Genomic DNA, 21,765 nt, shown 5'->3' with positions numbered 1-21,765 from the left:
TCCAGGGACGGCAACTCACCCACTTCCCTGGGCAGCCTGTTCCAATGCTTGATAACCCTTCCAGTGAAGTAAAATTTCCTAATATCCAGTCTAAACCTCCCCTGCTGCAACTTGAGGCCATTTCCTCTTGTCCTACCACTTCTTACCTGGGAGAAGAGACCGACCCCCACCCCACTACAACCTCCTTTCAGGTAGTTGTAGAGAGCGATAAGGTCTCCCCTCAGCCTCCACTTCTCCAGGCTAAACACCCCCAGTTCCCTCAGCCGCTCCTCATAAGACTTCTGCTCTAGACCCTTGACCAGCTTTGTTGCCCTTCTCTGGATGCGCTCCAGCACCTCAATGTCTCTCTTGTAGTGAGGGGCCCAAAACTGAACACAGCATTCGAGGTGCGGCCTCACCAGTGCCGAGTACAGGGGCACGATCACTTCCCTAGTCCTGCTGGCCACGCTATTCCTGATACAAGCCAGGATGCCATTGGCTTTCTTGGCCACCTGGGCACACTGCTGGCTCATATTCAGCTGGCTGTCAACCAACATGCCCAAGTCCTTTTCCACTGGGCAGCTTTCCAGCCACTCTTCCCCAAGCCTGTAGCATTGCATGGGGTTGTTGGGACCCAAGTGCAGGACCCAACACTTGGCCTTGTTGAACCCCATACAATTGACCTTGGCCCATCGATCCAGCCTGTCCAGGTCCCTCTGTAGAGCCTTCCTACCCTCAAGCAGATCAACACTCCTGCACAACTTGATGTCATCTGCAAACTTACTGAGGGTGCACTTGATCCCTTTGTCCAGATCATTGATAAAGATATTAAACAGACCTGGTCCTAACACAGAGCCCTGGGGAACACTGCTTGTGACCAGCTGCCAACTGGAGTAAACTCCATTCACCACCACTCTTTGGTGTGATGCAATTAGATGCAATGCATCTGAAATATTCCTGAAAATTATGCTAGATGCAGAAATGTATCCTGCTAGAGCTTTAACTTAGCTTCTGAAAGTGGTTGCCATGGGATAGGATATCTTAAGTGCACTGCACATGTGTACAAGGCCACAGGTTTACTTCTTGACTGTAAAAGAATGGTACTTCTGGCTGCTGTACCTGAAGGATGCTGTCCTGCAGCTTTATAGGTAAAATCTAAAGTGATGGCAAAGTGGCTACTGCTTATATCAATAGGTGATACCTAATGGTGGAAGACGGTATTTCAGTGGTGGCTGGTGGCCATGCTACCTAATGAGTGGCTCATACTTTCCATAAGGGGGTAAGCATTGAAGGAATTTCCTGTGAATTTTTCAGGCTTGCTACCAGCATTTCTCTGACTTTGTCAGTGTCTGTTGGCTATCTTTCCTTCTTTACTATTACACAGGCACAGCCAGCATTTTTAGGAGCAGGAATCGTACCCTTAGGTGCAGGATTGAAAGTCAAAGCTGTCCTCTATAGGCTTTACCTTGTTAGGTGCTCTGTAGAGCCAGTGATGTTCTGCTGCATTGAGTCAGGATGTTCTCTCAGTGGCAGTAACTGGTCTTGCACTCACTTTACTCTTCCTAGTTTAAGCCTGAATTGTAGAAGGAGTAGTAGCTGCAATTTCTACAGACTTTACAAAATGGACATAAACATACTTTGCTGGTGATAGCATGTCACCATGAAAATGGGTTAAACCCATTGTCTGGAAGTATGGGGAATTGTCAGCCCAAATTTTTTTTTTGGATGCTTATCTTCAGGAACTTTCAGGGAGCTGAGCATTCTCTTCACAGTGAACTCTGAAAGTACTTTATGCTCCAACTTGGTGGTGGTTGTTTTTTAAGTTAAGGACTCTTATATTGAGGCAGGCCAGTTGGCTCCAAAGTAGTCTGGATGTTACTGGCTGTAGCTGTTGAAGACTTAAGTTTTCCAAGGCTGCCAGGTTTTTTCCTCTCCTCAGTTCCTCTGAAGTAACAAGTGTGTTGGCAGAAGAAAATTGTATTCTGCTGGACTTGAGCTGTCACCTAAGCTACTACTCTTCTTAAAACTTGCAGAGTTGTTAAAAACTAACTGCAGGAACTCTCCTGAACTTCACAGCTCTCCTATCAGTTACACACACCCTGAAAATCAGGATTACATTTAAGGTGGCTGATGGAGCTTTAAATAACTAGTCAAGTTAAACTTTTGTCATGTTGCCACTAGTATAGGTGCCTCTTAAGGGTGAACAGGATGGGGAGTAGGAAGCACTCAGTGTGAAACTAGGGCTGCTGATGCTTTTCTTGTCTTTGTCCTCAGTTGTCAATGAGACTATCTAAATTTCAGGATTTTTATTGTGAATGGTAGATACCTAAAGGAGTTCCAAGCTGGATTGGGAACAGAAAGAACTTGAGCTCTTCTTTACCACAAAAGTGCTTCTTTACCTGAAGCACTTTGGCAGTAGTATTGGAACTGAAGCTAGCTGTTGCTCATCAACATACTGCAGCGTGTGGTTTGCAGATTTCTACTCTGACTGATAGGACAAAGCACCTTAATGCATCTGCTCTGTTCTGTAAAATGTCAGTGTATAAACAGCTGTAATGTGTAGCTATGTTAGCTCTTATCCTAGAAGGATGAAGCTATCCTGGTTCATGTGTGTGGCTCTTGCATGAAAGTAATGAGGGGAAAAAAAAAAGCAGTCCCAACTTCCAAATTGAGTTTTGCCTGTAGGGTTAACTTCAGAAAAACTCAGTATGTTTTCTAGAACACTAGGGTTTTTTGGTGCTGAAATTGAAACTGAGTGGGAAGAAAAAAATCTGCCACACTTCAGTAAATTTGAGCATTCTTAAAACCTGCCCTTCAACATCTCTGGAATTGACCCAGTTGTATGACAAGTACATTTGGAGCCCAAAGATTTGAGACTCTGATCTAGCTCGAATAGCTGGTGAGTGTCTGAAGTAAACTAAGTTTTTAAGTTTCCTGTTGGAACTCTAAGAATTTACCTGAAAGTCTCCAAGACTTGCTTCTAGTTCTGCTGGCATGAAGACAAACTAAAACAAAAAAAGCCTCCACAATTGCTTCACATAACCCAGGGACTTCTCCCCCTAACCCCCCCCCCCCCCCCCCCAGAGCCCCAGAACAGATGGGAAGAGTTCAGTAGGACAATCCCATGCAATTTGCAAAGAGAAGGATTTGATTTTAGTTGAAACTTTAAAAACCACAAGCAACACTTGTGCTGTTGGGTGAATGACAGTCCCAAATAGAAAGTCTAACTTCAGTTGTCAGCATGTTTTTCTCTGTAACAAAGAATATTGAGTTCCAAAGGCATATCTCTTTTTCCCCCCTATGTTAAAATGTAGGTATCTTATCACAGTAACTGTTCTTGTTAAACTTGATACCTTTTCAGGTGTCCCCTGCAACTCTTAGCTCATTATTGCTTTTCTTAGGAAAATGTCCACATCTGACACTAAATGGGGAGCCTCCACTATAACTGCTTCCAAGGTAACCTGCCCACTGATAGTGTCAACTCTAGAATAGCTATAGATGAAAAGCTTCTGACTAGCTTTTTCCTTATGTCCAGACTCTTGTCAAACTCTGCCTCACACCCTCCAAGATGTGTACTCTCTGTGTGCCTCTCTTTAGGCAGGGCAAGGAGAGTGGGAGAATAGTTCTGAACTTGGTAGTTCTTGCTGAACCCTGCCTGAAGTCTTCCTCCTGGCAAAGGTGAGTCCAACTTCAGGAATTCATGCTTTTCTTTGGAAATCACTGGGGCAAGTAAATCAAATTAAACTGCACATACCTTTTCCATCTGACATGCTTTCCTTCAGTTTGTTCAGCTTTGATAAACTCTTCTCAGGTGTAGAGATGTAACCAACTTTTCAGTGCAGTGATTAAGTGCAGCATGTTAGAGCAAAAGCTGAAGATGACTTCCACTTCTCTTTTCTTGTCTTCACCTCCCATGAAACCATGGAGAATACAAGCACTTGTATTTGGGAAGTGCCAGAAGGCTGATGATAGACATGATGAGGTCACCTCAGATTAAGAGGACAAAATAGTGTGTTATCTTTGGCTTGACTCTGGTTAGTATTTATTAGAAAGCAAACCTAGGGGTTACCACAAACAACCTAAGCCAAGCATGTCAACTGTTCACTGTATGGCAGACTAATGTTCACGCATATCCATGTATTTCCTAAGGCAACCGATTAGGATCAAGTGAGAAGAGATAATCATGTTAAATCTCATGCCAGTGTTCAGATGGGTAGAACCATACTTATCTAAAATTGCTTCAGTGGGACTTGCTAGTGGCTTTAGTTTCACTGGCAGATGCTGATGTAAAAATACAAGACTCTCTTGGCATCTGTTTTGTTGTGAAGTGATTGACACCAGTGGTAGGCATTGTTTACACAAAGCATCTGAATGAAGTCACTACTGGATTCAACAAGTTACTAACTGAAGACAGCATTTATAAATGCTGACGCTGATGAAGCTTGCTTACTTAATGCCCTGTACTAAATTGCAATCAGGATTTGATGGCTCTGAATAGAGGAAACCTCTTAAAATAGTCATGGGACAGGGTTTGAGGAAGAATTTCTTTCCCAAAGAGCAGGGAGTACTTTCTTCCTCATTCCCCATCTCTGTCCTTATTTTTGCTGATAAAGCAGTTGCTGTGCTGCAACATCAACTCTTTAACTGAAACTCTTGTCAAGCTGCTGTCTGGCTTCTTATTTATCTTGAGCACTTGGCTTGGAGCTCCAGATCTCTGAAGTGAAGGGAAAGCACTGGGAAGCTTCCCTTTACTTTACGGAGAGACATGCCTCTGTCTTGGGTATTTTCTAGGGAGGAAGCTGATGGTACCCAGTGTTATCTTGTTCTCAGTTGATGATGGTTAGAATGTACAGCTGGCTCTTGGGGATCTTTCTAGATGTATTATAGGGCAACATCTATGTTAAATCTAGTGCTGTATGCAGAGGCTGCTCAGCTTGAACAGTTTTAGTTGAACCTACTGCTTTCAGACAGTGAGCCTGACTCTCTAGGAGGCTTCCCTTTAAGTGTGATTTCCCCTTTGGGGGAAGTCTTTGGACATTGAATAAGATTATAAAGTCATCCCACTTTAAAACTCAAATGGCAGTGATTCAACAAACACTACAAGCTACTAAAGAGGCAATTGTGGAGGGCTGAATGAATAACTGGCAAGTGTCTGTCTTAGTTGAGGCTTGGAATCCACTCTGGTAATTGCAATATAAGCTCTTAGGCTAGAAAAGAAAAACAAAAGGCAGATGTTTCTTTATCAGCCTGAAAGGTCAACAGTTTTCCTGGAAAGACAGGAGAGCTCAGAACCTCTGACTTGGTGTCAGTCAATGTGACAAGATTAAACAAAACTGTAATTAATTTGCATTCACTTAATTCCCTGTTCCTTCCCTTGGTTGATTTATTTGCTGGCTTATTTATGCCAGGGAAAGCTTCCTTTCTAGATTTTGAACTACCCCTGTATTTCTTAGATCTCACTTATGCTACAGTCACCTCTAATGACAAGCAGGAGGGCACTAAGTTATCCACAGGACCAAATGGCATGGACAGTTCATAGCTGAAGTGTGAGGACGGTGCCTAGAATCTGCAAACTGGAAAGATTTCTGGTTTTTTTGCTGGTTGACCTTGCCCAGCTGCCAGAACCCTCCTCACTTCTTCCCCTGCTTCAGCATGGGACTTTCCCATGGGCTGCAATCTTTCAGAAAAAATCTGCTCCATTGTGGCCTCTCTATGGGCTGCAGTTTCCTTCAGGAAATGTCCAGCTGCTCTGGCATGGCATCCTCGATGTGGGCTGCAGGGCAATACCAGCTCCACTATGGTCTCTTCTATGGGCTGCAGAGGAATCTCTGCTTTGGCATCTAGAGCACCTCCTTCTCTGACCTTGTTCGTACTGTGGCTTTTCATGCTTCCGTCCCCTGCCATGTGACATTTTGTCTTTTACGTATGTTTTCAGAGGCACTGCCAACTTGGCTGATGGGCTCACCTTTGGTCTGCAGTGGGTATGTTGTGGAACCAGCTGTATCCAGCACAGGACAGCCCCTGACTTCTTCTCACAGAGGCCACCTCTGCACTGTGCTGCTACCAAAACCTTGTGATGTAAACCCAACACAGCTGGTCAGACCAGGTTCTACACTGTTAGTCTATAGGCTGAATAAGCAATGCTGCCTTGGCTTGGAAAGCCTCCATTAGAGTCAGCAATGGGTGTGCCTGTGCTTCTGGAAGTACCACCAACATGGAGTTCACATGTCAGTCAAACTGGATGTGCCCTGAAGTCAACTGCTTCAATCTTTTCAAGGCAGTGTAGATGTCTTACAGAGGTTGTGTATGGCTTTGCTGTGAAAGGTGCCAGTGCACCTAAACAAACTCAGAAGATGTAGCCTAACATATTCTACTCTCAGTGTTTTTCATTTTATTTTTTAAGGTGTAGCCTCACATTGACTGAGTGCTTTCAGATTTTGTTCCCATATGAATGTAGATTTCAGTATTGATTGTGCTACTCTGTTTTTTCCATATGAGTGGCTCTGCTTCTGGAGTACTGTAGTTCTGTACTGATTGTGAACAGCTGCTTTGCAGGCATGTGTGACTTAGGGAGAGTGAGTCACTTCCATAGTAAGAGAGGGGGAAGCCTGATTACCTTACTTGAGAAGTTCTTTGGGATTCTATCTTCTACACACTACTGATGTTTCAGATCATGGGGTACTGATGCAGGTTCTCTGACAGTGAGTTGGGTGGGTGATGGGTGCTAAAACCCACAGGAATTCAAGCACCTAGATGCTATTCATTTCTGTAAGTTCTGGCTCCTTGAGGAGCCTCTAAAACTCTTGGCATTGCAAGGCTGTTGCAGCCAAAGCTAGGGATTGGCTTTTCATCTTCCCCTTTTGGAAGGAGAAGAGAGCACTCAGTGAAACATGGCAAGAAGTGTTATTACTGGTCCTGGTACTGAATAATTGTGAAAGAGGAGTGCCAGATATTGTAACTCCTGACAAACTTCAATCTGGGAAACTTACAGGAGCATCTATATAATACCTGGATCTGGTATTCTGCATCCTTGGATGTGGACAAGTCCCCATGCTTTGATTCCCTAATGAAAGTATGTTTGGCCCTTATCAGCAAAAAGCCCAGCTACAGTTATGTCAGTGCTATCCAGTGAGGCATAGGATCATGATAAAACTTTACACCAGTTTTAATTTGTGAGCAATTTTCTTCTCTTAGAGTTCAAATTGCAGGTGCTGAAACTTGACATGTAATAGTGCTTGATAGTGGAAAGGAATATTAAATACTTGAATGGAAGTAGCTTCAGAGAAAAGCTACTGCCCAAATACTTAGGTTGTCTGCTTAAATATCCTATATGTCAAAGACCAAAACTTCACTTCTCTTATCTCTTAACAAGTTGTTTTTTACTGTTGCTTGAGGCTATAACCTTTCTCTCATAGTTGTCTTTAAATTCTGTCTTTTGCTGGACAGCAAGAAGTTAGTAATTTTGGTCACAAACGGTCTCCAAACAGGATAGAAATAAACCTTTTTAAGTCTCCAGAATCTGCCAACTTCTCTAACACTTTAATCTGAGGGTTTAAGCCTTTACCAGATTGTTTCCCAAAGCTTCATGAAGGCTATGCCACTGCAGTAATTCACAAGCAGTTACTGACCTTACACTTCAAATTTGTAATAAAACTGTACTTCCTTTCTTGCACTGCTTGCTGCCTTTTGGTAGGATTTTGTGGAAGTACAAGCTTTAAGTAAAATAAAGCAATTTATGAAAAAAAAATGGTCTGTCCTAGCTGTAGAAGCACCACTGCTTGAGTTAAGATTCTTTGCAATTAAGGGCGACAGACAACAAGCTTAGTTGGGTACTCCCAAGCTGTAACAGCATCCTGTTTCCAGTCTGTTTTTTAAACCCATAAACAATCATTTATACTGCATCCATACTGTTGGTTTGTGTCTCCAAGCTCATGTCTGAGTGTTTTCTGATCCGCTGCTGTGTGAACTCATTGCTTTGGCCTGCTGTGAGCTACAGCCAGACAACTCACTTCTGTGGCAGGACTGACACTTAAATTTTGTCTGCCAGTGTATGGCTGGAGCTGGATTGGTGGTCAAAACTGGATGAAGGACAGCTACTGAAGGCAGTCTAGACAGCTCTAGCCTCCTGGTTGAAGCACTGACATATCTTGGAAGTTGAGCAACATTTATACTACAGGAGCTCTCGTGATACTGCAGTTCCTGATAATCAGCCTGTGCTGGCTGTAGGGATGGACCATGCTGAAAATGGGCTCTTTCTGTTCCTACTGACTTAGCACTTTGAGTTATCAGGCAATTAAGACACTTGGAAGGGCTTCAGCTGTTTCTTTCATGCAACATACTAGTGAATTGAGTAAGGTTAACTTTTGAAATAGCTTCTAAAAGCACAGTAATTAAACTCCATGGCTGCTTGCAACTTATCTTTTGGAGACTGGACACTCAACTTACACTGATAGTAGGTGCATCTCTCCTGTTTCAGAAGCCCAGCTTCTTACCTGCTCTCAAAGACTATTTTATTAACTCTTCCCATCACCTGTAGTTGGACTGCTTGCACATCACTGGATTGGAGATGTTGGTTCAGTAACAGTATCTGGTATTTAGTCTTAAGCAAGAGTCAATAGCATGACTTAAGAACACTGAGTAGGTACACAATGTGCAGTAAATCCTAGAGTTGTACTGAAGAGCTCCAGGCAAAGTCATATTATGAACTTTAATGCTGTCCCATTATGTAACCCCTGTGAAAAAAGGAGTTACAGCTCTGAGCGTCTGCTGCAAGTTAAACTATAGATAAAACATTGTTTTCCTTTCCTGTAGAGTATACTTGGGAGCTATGCTAACTTAGTTATGCCTCCTACCCTCTGTTCAGAGTAACAGTCTTCTTTTTTTTGGTACTGTTCATAATGCAAAGTTCTTCATGCTATCTCCTTAGCAAAAGCAGAGCTGATGTGTGCTCACCATGAGTTGTGATAGCTGAGAACAGGAACAGAAGTTCATGTCTACAAAAATGACTCCTATTCCACCTGGATTTGTGCTAGTTGCAGTGTTGTGGTATGATGTTCCAGTCAAGTGTGAGAGCAGTCTTACATGCATGAGGAGTAACTTTACTTCCAAGGAAGTGTAAGACAAACGATTTCTTCAGCTTTTTAAAGGCAGAGTAGGCTAAGGGTCTGCATAAAGCTTGTTGAATAGGGAGGATTTATTCCCCCTACCTTAAATAGGGTATAAGTCTCAAAGCAATAGTAGATTATTTCTTTGCTAATGTGAAATGAGGCAGACCAGTGCGGTGTGAGAATAGTTAAGGCTGTCTGGGCTAACTTCAGCTCAAGGCAAATCTCTCTGCTTTTAACACAGGAACACTTTGCTGGTGTCCTGTCCTGGCAGAGCTTTCTATGCTACACCTAGTGTAGGTATAATTGAACACCAGAATTGTCTGGGCTTGCTTTAAACATCCATTGGCTATCTACAAGAACTTATCTGCTAAAAGAAAACTATACATCTCTCCAGCAGAGATCTGGGGCAACTTGTATGTCCCAACCTTGGCATTATAGTTAGTTTTATCCTGCCACTTGTCTGGAAGCTTTCCCTGAATACCTGATATAGTGGTGGTTGGTAGATCCCAATTGTTTACGTGTACTTTTGAACTCTGTAAGGATGTCCACCTTTGCCAACAACTGTAGAAGACATGCCTATGATCTGTAAGAGCATTGCCTGGACTTCATGGAGCTGGGTGAATGACCTGGAGATGCTCTGAACTGGCATACTTTCTCATGTTGTACTCCCACTTACTGAACTGCACAAGGGCAAGATGCAACCCCTGGAAGAATGTGGTTGTATCACACTGGTTATGATACTGCTGTGTGATGCCCTGGGCAAGCTGGTTTCAAACTGGATGTGGAGCAGCACTTGAAGGGATGACATGGATCCTCAGAACCTGGAAGAGTTATCTGCAGTGCACTAGAAACTGAATTTTCAAGAGGTTTTGGTGGATGGGTTTGGCCCTGTGTATACCCTGAAAGGCCTTTGTCTGAATAGGGGAGGGAAACTCTGAGCCCTCAGGTACGGGTGTAATGAACTAGATTTAGCCTAGCTAGGGCACACTATTAATTTGGGCTTTTAATCTATATTCTCTTTGCTATTAAGTCCCATGGCCAACCTGTGCAAGGTTCTTGACAGCTGCTTTTTATTCTCCATTGTCAAATATTTAAGTAGTTGCTTGAAATAGAACAGTGAGATGATTCAGCTGAGTGCAGGGCTTCTCTGCTCATCTGTTGCTTGTTAAATCTGAATGCAGGATTGTCAGTCACCTTCTGTTCTCCTTGTTTAGGTTTGCAGCATGCGAAAGTGAAAATCTGTCATGGGTCTATGTAAACACTGTATGTTAAAGCATTCACTCTGCAACTGTGAACAAAGCACTTGATGGGAATGAGGAAAGTAGGTCTGGAATGTGTAGCAATGTTGAACTTAGCCTAGAAGGAAAGAAGAGAGTATTGGTGTCTGCAGATGGGGCAGAGAATGCTCAGAAATCCTTTCTGCCTTCCAAAGTACCAAAAAAATTGAAATGAGATGGCAAAAACTTGACCAATATACACAGTGGTGTGCCAGGGTGGGAAGATACAGGTTGATGTGATTTGTGGCTTGATGAGGTGAATTTGCTGACATAAGCTAAAGGCTCAAATCTTGCATTAAGGCACTTAGGATAACTATGGGATGTCTTTCATGCGGTTCTAGGCATGAGCATCCAAATGGTGATGTGATCCCTGTGGACAGAGAACTTTGAGGAGAGAAAGCCAATATCAAAGTATTTGACTTCCCTATAAAGCATAGGGCAAGGCCTGTCTCTCACACCGAATCCTCTTTTCAGAGTAAATTTCAATGCCCTCTAGTGGCTTTAACTGTACAAGGAATGGCTGGCTTACCTAGAACACCAACCTCGGGTGTTTTGCTCAGCAGGAAGAGGTAGCTGGAGGTGTGTGTTCTGGGGACACAGCTATGCTGTAATTGTATGAGGAGGAACAATGGAAAACATCCAGGAAATACTTCCCAACTTGAATTATTTAAATATTACGGAATGCCAAGCATTCCAGAAGTGAGATGTGGGGGTACTTTTGCCTTTTTAGGCTGGGAATAAACTTTCTCTGAGGAGCCCAGTGCAGAAGAGTTTCAGCATTCCCTCCTGTAAGAGCCTGGGTTTTAAGAAAAGAATCAGATGCTCTGACACTAAAATGGGAAGCTAGCCAAGACAGACTTTCAGAACTGCACAATGCAGAACCACATCAGCAGTGTGAGGTAAAACAGGTTTAAAATGCACACCACTTTATCTACAGTGCAAGAGCCATGGAAGACTGTACAGGCTTGGGGACTCAGAGCAGTTGGAGGTCTGTATGGGCAAATCAGCTACAGGTGTGAGCTCCTAACAGGTTAATCTCCTAAAGTAACTGCTTAGCTTTGAATGCTGTTGCCTGTGTGCTCTCTAACACTGTTTCTTTTTCTTTTGAGGGGTAAAACCTGGGATGTTCAGTGTTTGTGTGGCTATAGAAGGTAAAAAGGTGTTTGGCATAATTGGCTGTCTGCACTTGCTTACTACCCAGAAGGAAAACTGGAATATGCCTGAAGGAGTTTTCAAGATCAAAACTGCTTGCAAGACTCTTGCCTTTAAATCTGATCTTTAAATTTACTGTGGCTTCTAATAATGATGTAGTAGTTCAACTTTCATTCAGTGTGTTGTTGGTGAAAGTTAATTAGATGCTTTAATTTCACTTGAATAGTCTGCCTGACCAATGATATAATTAATTGGCTGTTTGTGCCATTTGGAGGTGTATGCATTGGTGTGCAGCATACTGATAAGGTGTCTCAGAGATGGCTTTCTTGCCTGCTTAGTATAAAGTGCTTTGAACTAGAAATTGAGCAATTACCCCTGGAAGCAACTAATAAAAGCAGTGGAAGTTGTAGTTAGTAGATTGTACTGAATGAACAAAGATTGGGTTATGCATCTGGCTTTTGAAGACTTAGTCTCATCTGAATGTGCTTGTGGATTGCAGAATCTCTGTTCTGGTAATTTGCTCAGATTGTGTTTTAAGTTAGAGAACTAAATAGCTTCAACATGGTAAAAAAAATGAGCCTAAAATGCGATAAGACTTGTCCTTTCTCTTCAGATTGTGTTCTTTGAAGTGGTGCTCCTCCAGTGCGTTAAGGCTTTGTCCCAAGAATTGAAGGATTTCATTTTACTAGGCTTAGGAACTTGAGCAACTCTTCAATGAACTAAATCACAGCCTTGTTAAGAACTTTGTTTTAAGGACACCTTATACTAATACAGTGGATGTATAGCTGCCAAAATACTTGGCCTGATCCTTCTTTTTTTTAAGTTCAGTGGTTTGTTTACTTCAGTAGGGAGAGAATAAAGCCTCTGAACAAACTCAGTGTGGTGTCTCTTTTCCCCATCATGCCTACTGCAGCTTCATAATTCCTAGTTCTGAAGTATCTGAAGTTACTTTGCCATTTAGTACTTCTGCACAGATATGGCTAGATGTCTGAGGGGTTAGGTAGATGCTGACTGCTGCTTCAGTCAATGGGGACTTGTCCAAATAAGAAATAGGTAAAGCTAGAAACTTGTCAGGCTTCTGCCCAAGGCTAGAAACTGAATCATTGTTTAACAGGTGAGGATATCCTTTAAGGCTCTCAACCACTGTTTCAGCAGATCTGTACTCCAATGATTCGAACTGATTTGAATTGGACTCTTCAGCTTCTGGTTTTATCATGGATACTACACTTGATTACAGTTGTGTTGCTGAGTTTATCCAGTCATTCCTGTTTAATACTGAACTTGGTGGACATTCCTGTGCTGGACAGGGAGGAGCAATACTGAGATGGCAAAACAGTTGCTAAAGCTGGTGTGCAACTTCTGAAGCCTCTTTGAGCAGTTGGCTTGAGTGCATCTGCCAAAGCCTATAGCTGTTGGTCTCCCACAAAGGTACACACCTTAGATCTGATATTTTTAACTCTGAGCTTGTCAGCAGCTTAGTGGGTTTCTCTGTGAAAGGGAATGTTAACAGCAGTCCTACTTGATCTTCTCCTCATATTGTAAGTATACTAAGCTGGATTGTCAGCAGCATGTATGTTCTGCCACAAATTTGCAGAGTGGGAACAGTCCAAAGGAATTGCCCTGGAAGTTTTCAGGAAGAATCTATGCGAGCTGTGAGTCATCTTGAGAATTAAGTGCCACATCAGACTGACTACTTTTTCTGGCTCCTTTCTTGTCTGCCCCTCGTAAATTAAGAATTTGAAGGGGGTCTCTGCCTTTTTGCCTGTGCTGCCCCATTGCTTGTTTTGGGGTGCCTTACCATTTTTCTATTCCTAGTTAGGTGGATGAGTGATTATTTTTCCTTTTACAAAGGAGCTGCCATGTGTTTCTAGATTTGCAGCTAAGAGGAAGTGCCAGCACTGGAATAGAAAACAAACTCATCCTTCACTGCCTCTCCCAATGCTTTCTATCCCACAGGCCAGTTAAGTGATGGGAGGGGACAGTGCCTGGACCTCCTATGTTGTGCTAACCTCTGAGGGCACAGGATACTCCTTTGAGATCCTAGATGGTACTTGGCTCTGCTGTAGTTGGGTTGGTGCCATGTTTACACTTAGCTTGCCCCAAAGGTGGGGAAAGGGAAGGGAGGAATGTCAAGTATCCTCAGCTTGCCACAGGATGTGATTAGGTGACTTAAGAGGATTTTCAAGTCTTTCAAACAACAAGTAAACGTGTCAAATGTGATGGAAAGCTCCTGAGTCTTATATGGACAATCTAAGTCTCTGTCAAATGTGGAGCATCAGGTTAGTGTTGAATTTCTACTCTGTTTTGACGCCTCTCCTTTGAGGTGGAAGGTACCAGCTGTTGTGGGAGGGGGAGCAGGCCTTTGCAGGCCAATAAAGAAATAAGTTGCCCCTTTGCTACTGATGGTTAGTATCTTATGGCTTTGGGTAAGCTACTAATGAAGTTATAACTTAGTTTTATACGAAAAACTGTAGCATCTTACTCTTACAACTGCATGGGTCTGAGTCTCAAATTCCACTTAACTCTTGGACTTGGGTTAGGACATACGTAACTTCTGTAACAGTCCAAACAAGTCATGTAACTCCACAATAAGCAAGCCATGTGTTCACTCAACTAGACTGACTCTAGCTTTTGTACCACCTTTTTGTGTGTTTCTACCTAGCCTTTCCTTGACTGGTGAAAAATTTCAGACAACGCATAGTGGTGTTCTGTCTTGTCCCCAGTGCAATACTCATGCAGCGGTATAAAAGAACAGTGATAGGTTCTTGCTTAACTCTTCCCTATTGAAGGGTGTTTGCTGTATTGGTTAGGTTAAAGTAGTAGCACTGCTTCATCCACTTGTCTCCAATATTATTCATCCATTTCCTATGTTGGATAGCCAGGCTGCATCAGGAAGTGCTTCCCTGTAGTTCAAACACTGCATGTAAGTGAAGCCTGTGTTTTCTTCACAGCTGTAATTCTTCAGAGGTAAGAGGAAAGAGCTCTGAGGTGTAAGGAGTTAACTACATACTGCATCTGACCACAGTGATGCATTATTGTACTCTTTTCTTGGATATGCTTTTGGTGAGTAACTATGAACATGACCAGAGGCTGGGGGAGAATAGCTTTCCAGGCATTAAATGCCTGGAGAATGGTGGTAGCTTGTGCTCTCTTTTATGTTTTTCTACTGGCTTGTTTTGTGAACTTGAGTGAGTTACCATCTCTAAAGCTTTTCACCTAGAGTGGGATAATGCCTGCCTTACAGGTATGTGGTGGAGCCTTTTTCCTAGTAAATATGCTGTAGTCCAGATAAAAGAAGTCTTAGAAGTGCAAAACCTCTGAAGCTGCACAGCATGCTTATACCCCATTAAACAGCTGTTTGGCAATGTCTAATGCAATTTCTAGTTAATGAGGGATGTTTTCAGGCCCTGCCAAGAGAACAGGTGATGTTTTAAACTGGTCTTTTTAAGTCGTCTTGATTTCATAAGAGGCAGCCAAGTATATATCCTGTTGCATTTGATGGGATCCTGGCCATTCTTGTTCTTAAACAGGACCCCAAATTATTCTTGTTCATGTGCTGCACAGCACCTAGAGAATCCTTGCCTTAAAGCTCAAACGAGCGAAGAATGTCTGGGGTGCTTTTGTGTCTGTATTGGTTTGGGAACTGCAGAGAAGAAACTCTTCCAATATCATTCCTGCAATCTGGGAAAACTTGAAATAAGATATACTAGAGGGTCTGGTATGTCCTCACTTAAATTTAAGAGCAGGAATGTGCTCAATAGGAAAAACTGTTCCTCCAAACAGTTTTCCTTGTCACTCATGTGGCAAGTGCTTATCTCATGCTTTCTAATGAATCTGAGTAAAGGGTGGGGAGAGTAGAGGGGTGTCAGGCCCATTTCATTTAGGGAGAAAGGTGAGTTTGGCATTTAAGGAACTTGATAAAGATGCTGATGTAAGTAAGCATGCTCCTTTGCCTGTAATTCAGGGAGCAAAGAGGATTTTGGACTGGACAGGTTGGAAACATATGGCAGGGGGGTGAAGGCTAGTGTCTGGGAGAGAACTGGGGGAGTAGTATCTAGTGAAGCCACTGGCCATTAGGAAATGGAGAAGAGCTTGAGGGTGGGGAGAATGAGAATGGGAGCATGTCTGGTGCATAAGGCTTTGATTGCCTGCAGGCAGTCCCACTCTGGTGCCTTGAGGCTGGTTTGCAGCCTCTGAAATAGCAATGCTTTGGGATGGAAGTGTAGATGTGTCCCTCCCCTTTGCTTCTGGGGTACTGGAGCTGTTATTGGGAACACTGTTTCCATTGCATCAGTATACAGCAATGCTTTTTCACTCAGAGGTGCTGATTACTCAAGGGACAGGCTAATATGGTAGAACTTGCCCTTCCCCTTAACGCTATGCTCCTGTACCCCAGAGCCCCGGTGCAAAGAGTAGGCTTGCTGAGTGGCAAGAGATTACTTGGCTGTCTTGGGGGCTGAATGCAGCCTGTAGGCTACCAGCTGAAGAGTCCTGAGAAGTTATTTAAGAATGCCTGAGATGGCAGTAGTCTCTCGCTGTTTTCTGTAATCCTCAGTTATTTTGGGCTGCTTATTTATAGGCATTAAGTGTCTGAAACAGAATTCATGCTAATTGCTGTATTGGTTTGCTGCAGAAGCACATGCTTGCCATGTAAGAGTTCTTATGTAGGGGGAGGGAGGTAAGAGGTAGAAGAGGGATCCTATCTGTGAGCTGCCTTGGCACTAGATGTGTTGTCCTCACTGCTTCTAAAACATCTCAGAAGGGAAAACACTATTCTTGGCATTGTTTCCTCTTTATTGTAAAGTGCAAGGAGATAAATCTTACAGAAGATTGTGGACAAGAGATTTGGACTGAAGGACTCAAGCAGATAGAGATCATTCCTGATAAACCATATTTGGGTTGGCTAGAGATGAGAGTAATTAAAACAACCTTTGTGATGAACATTGTTTTGAAAACTTCATACAGTCCTCAAAGATCTTCACAGTTAAATATTCTATGACTTCTGTACTGGGCTTTCATTTGACCCTTTCCTTTGCCATTCTGCTTGCTGTCCTTATCTTACTGCTCTGTCACTATCTTTTCTGATGCTCGGTTTGTTTTTGCTGCAAGTTTTCTTTGCAGGTATCATGCTTTTTCCTTAAATGCTGAGTTGAAGCTCCTTGCTGATATGCTTAGCCCCTAAGGCTAGAGTACCAAGCTGGTGCCATATGTTATCGCCATGTAAAACAGTTCTTAAGACAGTCGAAAGCTACAGGATTTCTCTAGTCTTCCTGATTTATTACCAATATCACTTAATTAAGGCTAAATAACTTACCTTTCTCAGGCAACACTGCTCTGCTCTTCTTGACAAGGAGAACTTAAGCTTGGTAAGCTGAAGAGGTCAGTGGACTTGAGAATCCTAGTTCCCTGTGGTTAGGACACAGATATTCTCCCAGCACTTGAACCCAGTGCAGACAGTTTAGTGTGTGGGGAGGAAGTCTAGAGGTCAGTGAATGGTTCTGCTAATGATGACCATAAGAGTAAGTCGTCCCACAAGCAAGCTGTTAGAAAAACCTCGAACTGATTCCCTTGTTAAGTTTACTTGTTGCTGTATGACTACTTATGGGAATTGCTTTCCATGCAACTACCTACTGTTTTCTTAACTTCTGTATTTGGATAAACATCCTTTGCATATGTGGACATTGCTTAAGGGTAAGACAAATATGTGGCTCAGTAGTCAGAACATCTGTGAAGAAAGTTGTTGTAGGAGCTTATGATCAATTGCTTATTAGGTGTCTTGAAACAGACCTTTAGTGATACTTCTGCAGTGCAAGTATGGTATATATTTGTGTTGGGACAGATTGCTTGTGGCTTTTGCATCCTGTATTCCAGTTAGTGAAACTAGACTGTGTGAATGGGAAAAGCAGTGTGTTCAAGACTGGTACTGGTGCTTTTGGTGGGCTGCTCCTGATCAAAGGGGTGGGGGAATCTCTTATTCTTGGTGCTTATGGGGAGAAGTATGACTGGTGTAAACCTAAAAGTAGCAAACTTTATCAGAAAATACAGTTATGCTGGGGGAATAAGTAGAAAATGGAGTGAGATGCCCAGGGATAAGGTGATAAATAGAAGTCAACAAGCTAGCTAGAGTGAACCTGTCAGATCCCTAGCTATGCATTGCCTGCATTAATCCATCCTGGTACAATTGCCTTTGGATATCTGTTGCTATGGATGTTGACTCCCTTTTTTGGGGAGTCCTGGCTAACAAGTACTGAGATGAAGATAAGCAGTTCCAGTATCATCTAGTTGTGAGTCTATTGTGTAGCACCACCAGCAGGAGTAGAGCTACTGCAAACCAGTAATGATATCTTTCTGCCTGAACTATTTAGTACCATGTGGGAAGAATTTTATCTGAAAGTAATGTTTGGCATGGGCTGCTTCTGCTGTTAAAGACTACTTCTGCTTAAGTAGAAAAAAGATGAAGAAAAATAGGATTAACTAGTAAGATTGACTTGGTGGGTTTTTTCTGTGTACTTACTATGTACCTAATGAATTTGACCAATGAATTTGGGTTAATTGCTATCTGTGGAACAATATGGTCTAGTCTGTAAAATGTTGTAAAGGCTAGCTATTGATTTATACATTCTCCTATAAAAGCAATCTCCTGGTTTTGAGCTAAAAAGGAGTCTTTTACATCCTCTTCCTTGCAGGGTGCGGTTCTGGAGAAAGTATGCTATTTCTGCCTCTTTGAGTTGACCTAAGTACTGGACAAGAGCTCCTTTCTGCATAGAAATATTAAAATCAGAGCTGCCATCATTTCACAGAATTTTCAGGTCCTTGAATTTTCCTGGGAAGGCAACAGTAAGACAACCATCTTCTAACAAAAATCTCATCTCTAAATTCACATTATACTGAGTTTCTGTGAGGAAGCTGTGTTTCTGTTCCTTGGCTTGATCAGTTCAAGCTGAGGCCTTTTTGTAAGTACGTAGCCACCTGAAGCATTACACACCTTCAGAGCTTGCCAGTTCACAGAACTGACTTGAATAAAAATGGTTGGGGCAAGTGTTGTTAGCGCATGGCAACCTGTGATTTGGGGAGACTAGACACTCCAACTTTGTTTCCTGCTCTTTAGTAATTCATTCAGTAATGGGTCTTTAAGGATCCATACTTCTATTTTGGCACTTCTTCAGAAACTTTTTTCTGTACTCAAGGATATATGCAGGTCCTGCTTCAAGGCTTTCTCATTAAGTTACCACATAGTAGTAGTCCTTTTGTTGATTGCAAACCTGGGGTTCATTCTGATTTAGAGGACTTTAAGTGACTCCATTTTAGGAACAGTGCTCAGCTGAAGGTCTCTGCTCCGAGGCAGTCCTCATACTCTTTAACAGAATCCACTTCTGGGTATGAACATGGAGAATGATGAAATAAGCAAGGGATATAAATTTGTGTATTGGAGCCAAATAGTGCTGTCAATCTCTTTGCGTGCAAACTGCAGACCTTCCTTCCCTTAAACCTTGCTCACAGGTGTTCAAAATCTGGCTCTGCTTTTACCTACTGAAACTTTCCCTCCCTTTTACCTAGGGATTAATGATGACTAAATTACCCTGCAAACTTTTCTAAGAAGTTTGTGTTGGGCTCCACTTAAAAATGAGGAAATTCCAGTGTGGGGGGAGAGGGAAGAAGGAAGCTCCTTGGCACAGACTTCACAGCCAGACTTGGGAATTGCAATGAGTCATAGTCCTGTGTGAGCCCTAACATACCTGTGCTCTTAGCAAGCTCTGGGTACCCAGGGGGGAAGGTAGCCGAATCCAGAGATGGATTCTCTGCAGGACAACTTAGTATTGTTTTCAGATGGTTTGTATTTTCTTAAGGATAATTTGAGTTTGCATTTTTTTCTTGCTTTTTTCCACCTGCTTTTATTTTAGGTAATGCTAATGCTTTCTCGGCACTGTCTTGATATCCAAGTGTAACTGTAGTGTGGTGCTTCTAAAAGATCTTTGCAAGAAACTGAGCTACTGCTTTGATGGCCTGTGGCCAACAATTATGTGATATTCAGGGGCTGGTTAACAACAGGAAACTAGGCTATACTTATGTTGCTCTGTCACTGAAAACTAATAGGAATAATATCTGCTTTCAAGATTTAAAATTTGTCATCTGGCTTGATGGATCAAAAACGGGGCAACATTGAACTGACTTATTTCTCTCTAGTGTGGAGTCAAAAGTCCTGTGAAAACAAAGGAATATGCTGATACTTGAGCTGTAACCAATAACAGAGGACTGGGCATTGAAATAGTATCCAGTGATGGAGCTGGATTACAGAGTATAATTAGGGTTTTTGAGGGTCTGGTTAATAACTTCCTTTTTCTCCTTGAATTCTAAGTGAGAAATTGGCTAATGAAGTTGTATGGGTTTGTAACTGGTACTGGGAAGAGAGAAAAGGTCTAGGAAGCTGGACAAGCTGAGAATGGGAGGGGAGGAACTGGAACAATGATGAGGCATGGGGATGAACCAGCAGCCTGGCATGTCAGTAAACCTGGGAAGAAGATGCCTGGTGCATGAGCTGGTAACAATATTTGTATATGTAAGATGTTAATATAATTGCTAAAGGAAAAGAGTCTTTCAAAGTCAATTATAGGAATGGTCTTTCTGTGTGCAAGACCTGGCAAACTTCAGCTGGGAGGAGCAGAGATGACTCTTCTTGGCTTTAATGTTTTCTCAAAGGTTTCTGTATTTTCCAAGTAGGTACTGGAAGAGAGCTGATTAAATGTGTAGGACCTCTCTGAATCTTAAGAGGATTGGAATTAAAAAGGAGCAAAGACAAAGAGTGAGCAAGTAAGAGTGAGAAACTGTGAGTGTCTGGTTACAAGGAGACTTGACTGGAGAAACTTGTGGAGCAGACAGTCATGGCAAAATCAGTATTGACAAGGATAAGCAAGCCGATTCAGACAGAATTAGGCTGGTATCTCTACCGGTGGCCTCATCTTCAATTTTCAAAGGTCCATGAAATCTTACAGCTAGGCCAGGTACACAGCCATTTCTCATGCACCTACAAAACCAGTTTTAACGTGACTGACAGTCCAATTTCTTAAATCAAAACAGATATTTCCTCTTGGGTCACAGTTGACTTAAACTGACTTAGTATCTGCCTGGAGTCCTATCAAACAACATAAAATCAATTTTTTTCTAACTCTTCCATTCCTTTTTGTAAGGCTGAATTTCCCTGGATTTTTTTAAACTTGATTCCCCCTCCAATTATTTCTTGCCTCCTGGTGTGGACCAAAAAGCTCATAAGAAGTGGGATGATATGTGATTCAGTGTGTCAAGATGGTTTTTTTAGGTGAAACTAGGACTTCTCAATGTTTGTTAGGACAGCTAGTGCCTGGGATAACTTTTCAGCTTGAAGAGGTTGTTGAGCTCAGGAGAGGGGAGAGGAGAAGGGTCTTTTGCTTCAGAACAGGCTCCTCAACCAGAAGCCCACTAAGGGCTGGTTGCCCTGGATTCTGCTGTCACTAGTCTTGCTAATATTTAGATAGCACTGAGCTGCTTTTTTGGGGGGTGGGTGCCAACCACCACAGTCTAGGCCTTCATTGTTGCTATCTATCTACCTATTTTTATACAAACCTCAACTGGAGTCTGCAGCACTTTATAGCTATAGTGACTACAGCTCTCCTGAGGCTTACACTCAAGCAGGGTGAGGGAGTGTGATTTGCTAGTGTCTTCTTGTTTGGATGAGAAATGCATGCTGTAATTCCTACATGGGTGGCTGCAGGTGGATGAGAGAAGTGATTACTGATAATTCATCTCCCTTGCTCCCTGCCAATGCATTAGCTTGCCCCTTAAGCAGTATAGTATCACATGAACAGTAAGCACCCTACCCTTCAGTTGTGCTATTCAGTGATAAAGCAAGTCTTGCTTTTTCTGATCCTTCCTACTGGTGCCACTTTTTCCTGGGCTCATCTTCTTACAGGCCATTGTCCAGGCTGCTGGAAAGGTGGGCAACATCCTCCAATGAGAAGAGGAACCTCAGTCATTGAGGTCAGAAAAGCAAAGATGAGATCAGGCCCAGCAGCCTCTTAGGCTATAGAAGGTATGAAGAAAGAAAACTGCTTAACCCCATGCAGAAGCTCCCTGTACTCTTCCAGATGTGTTGATGGTATGAGTACTACTTACTCTTCACAGTCTGAAGCAGTCACAAAAAACTGTATGTGGAAGCTGGTATCACAGCCTGCTTTAAGTCTGTCAACTAAAAATGTCCGTTTGGTCTTTGTCCACTC

The 21,765-nt window shown here is 42.6% G+C and overlaps 1 protein-coding gene across 10 annotated transcripts in view; it reads left to right on the top strand.

Annotated features, from left to right (window-relative positions):
- Nucleotides 1-21,765, top strand: part of SMOC1 (SPARC related modular calcium binding 1) — a 140,775-nt gene that overhangs the window by 9,511 nt on the left and 109,499 nt on the right. Inside the window, exon 1 of one of the 10 annotated variants that reach the window (XM_072865466.1) lies at nt 11,229-11,351. The exons of the other annotated variants lie outside the window; for them this stretch is intronic. The gene's annotated coding sequence lies outside the window, so the exon portion shown is untranslated. Of the gene's footprint in view, nt 1-11,228; nt 11,352-21,765 lie in introns of those variants that run through there. 10 annotated transcript variants of the gene reach the window in all.

Source organism: Ciconia boyciana, chromosome 6 (genome assembly GCF_034638445.1).
Source record: "Ciconia boyciana chromosome 6, ASM3463844v1, whole genome shotgun sequence".
In the NCBI taxonomy this organism is placed as follows: domain Eukaryota; kingdom Metazoa; phylum Chordata; class Aves; order Ciconiiformes; family Ciconiidae; genus Ciconia; species Ciconia boyciana.
The sequence above is the reverse complement of the archived record's forward strand: the minus strand, read 5'-3'. Positions and strand labels throughout refer to the sequence as shown.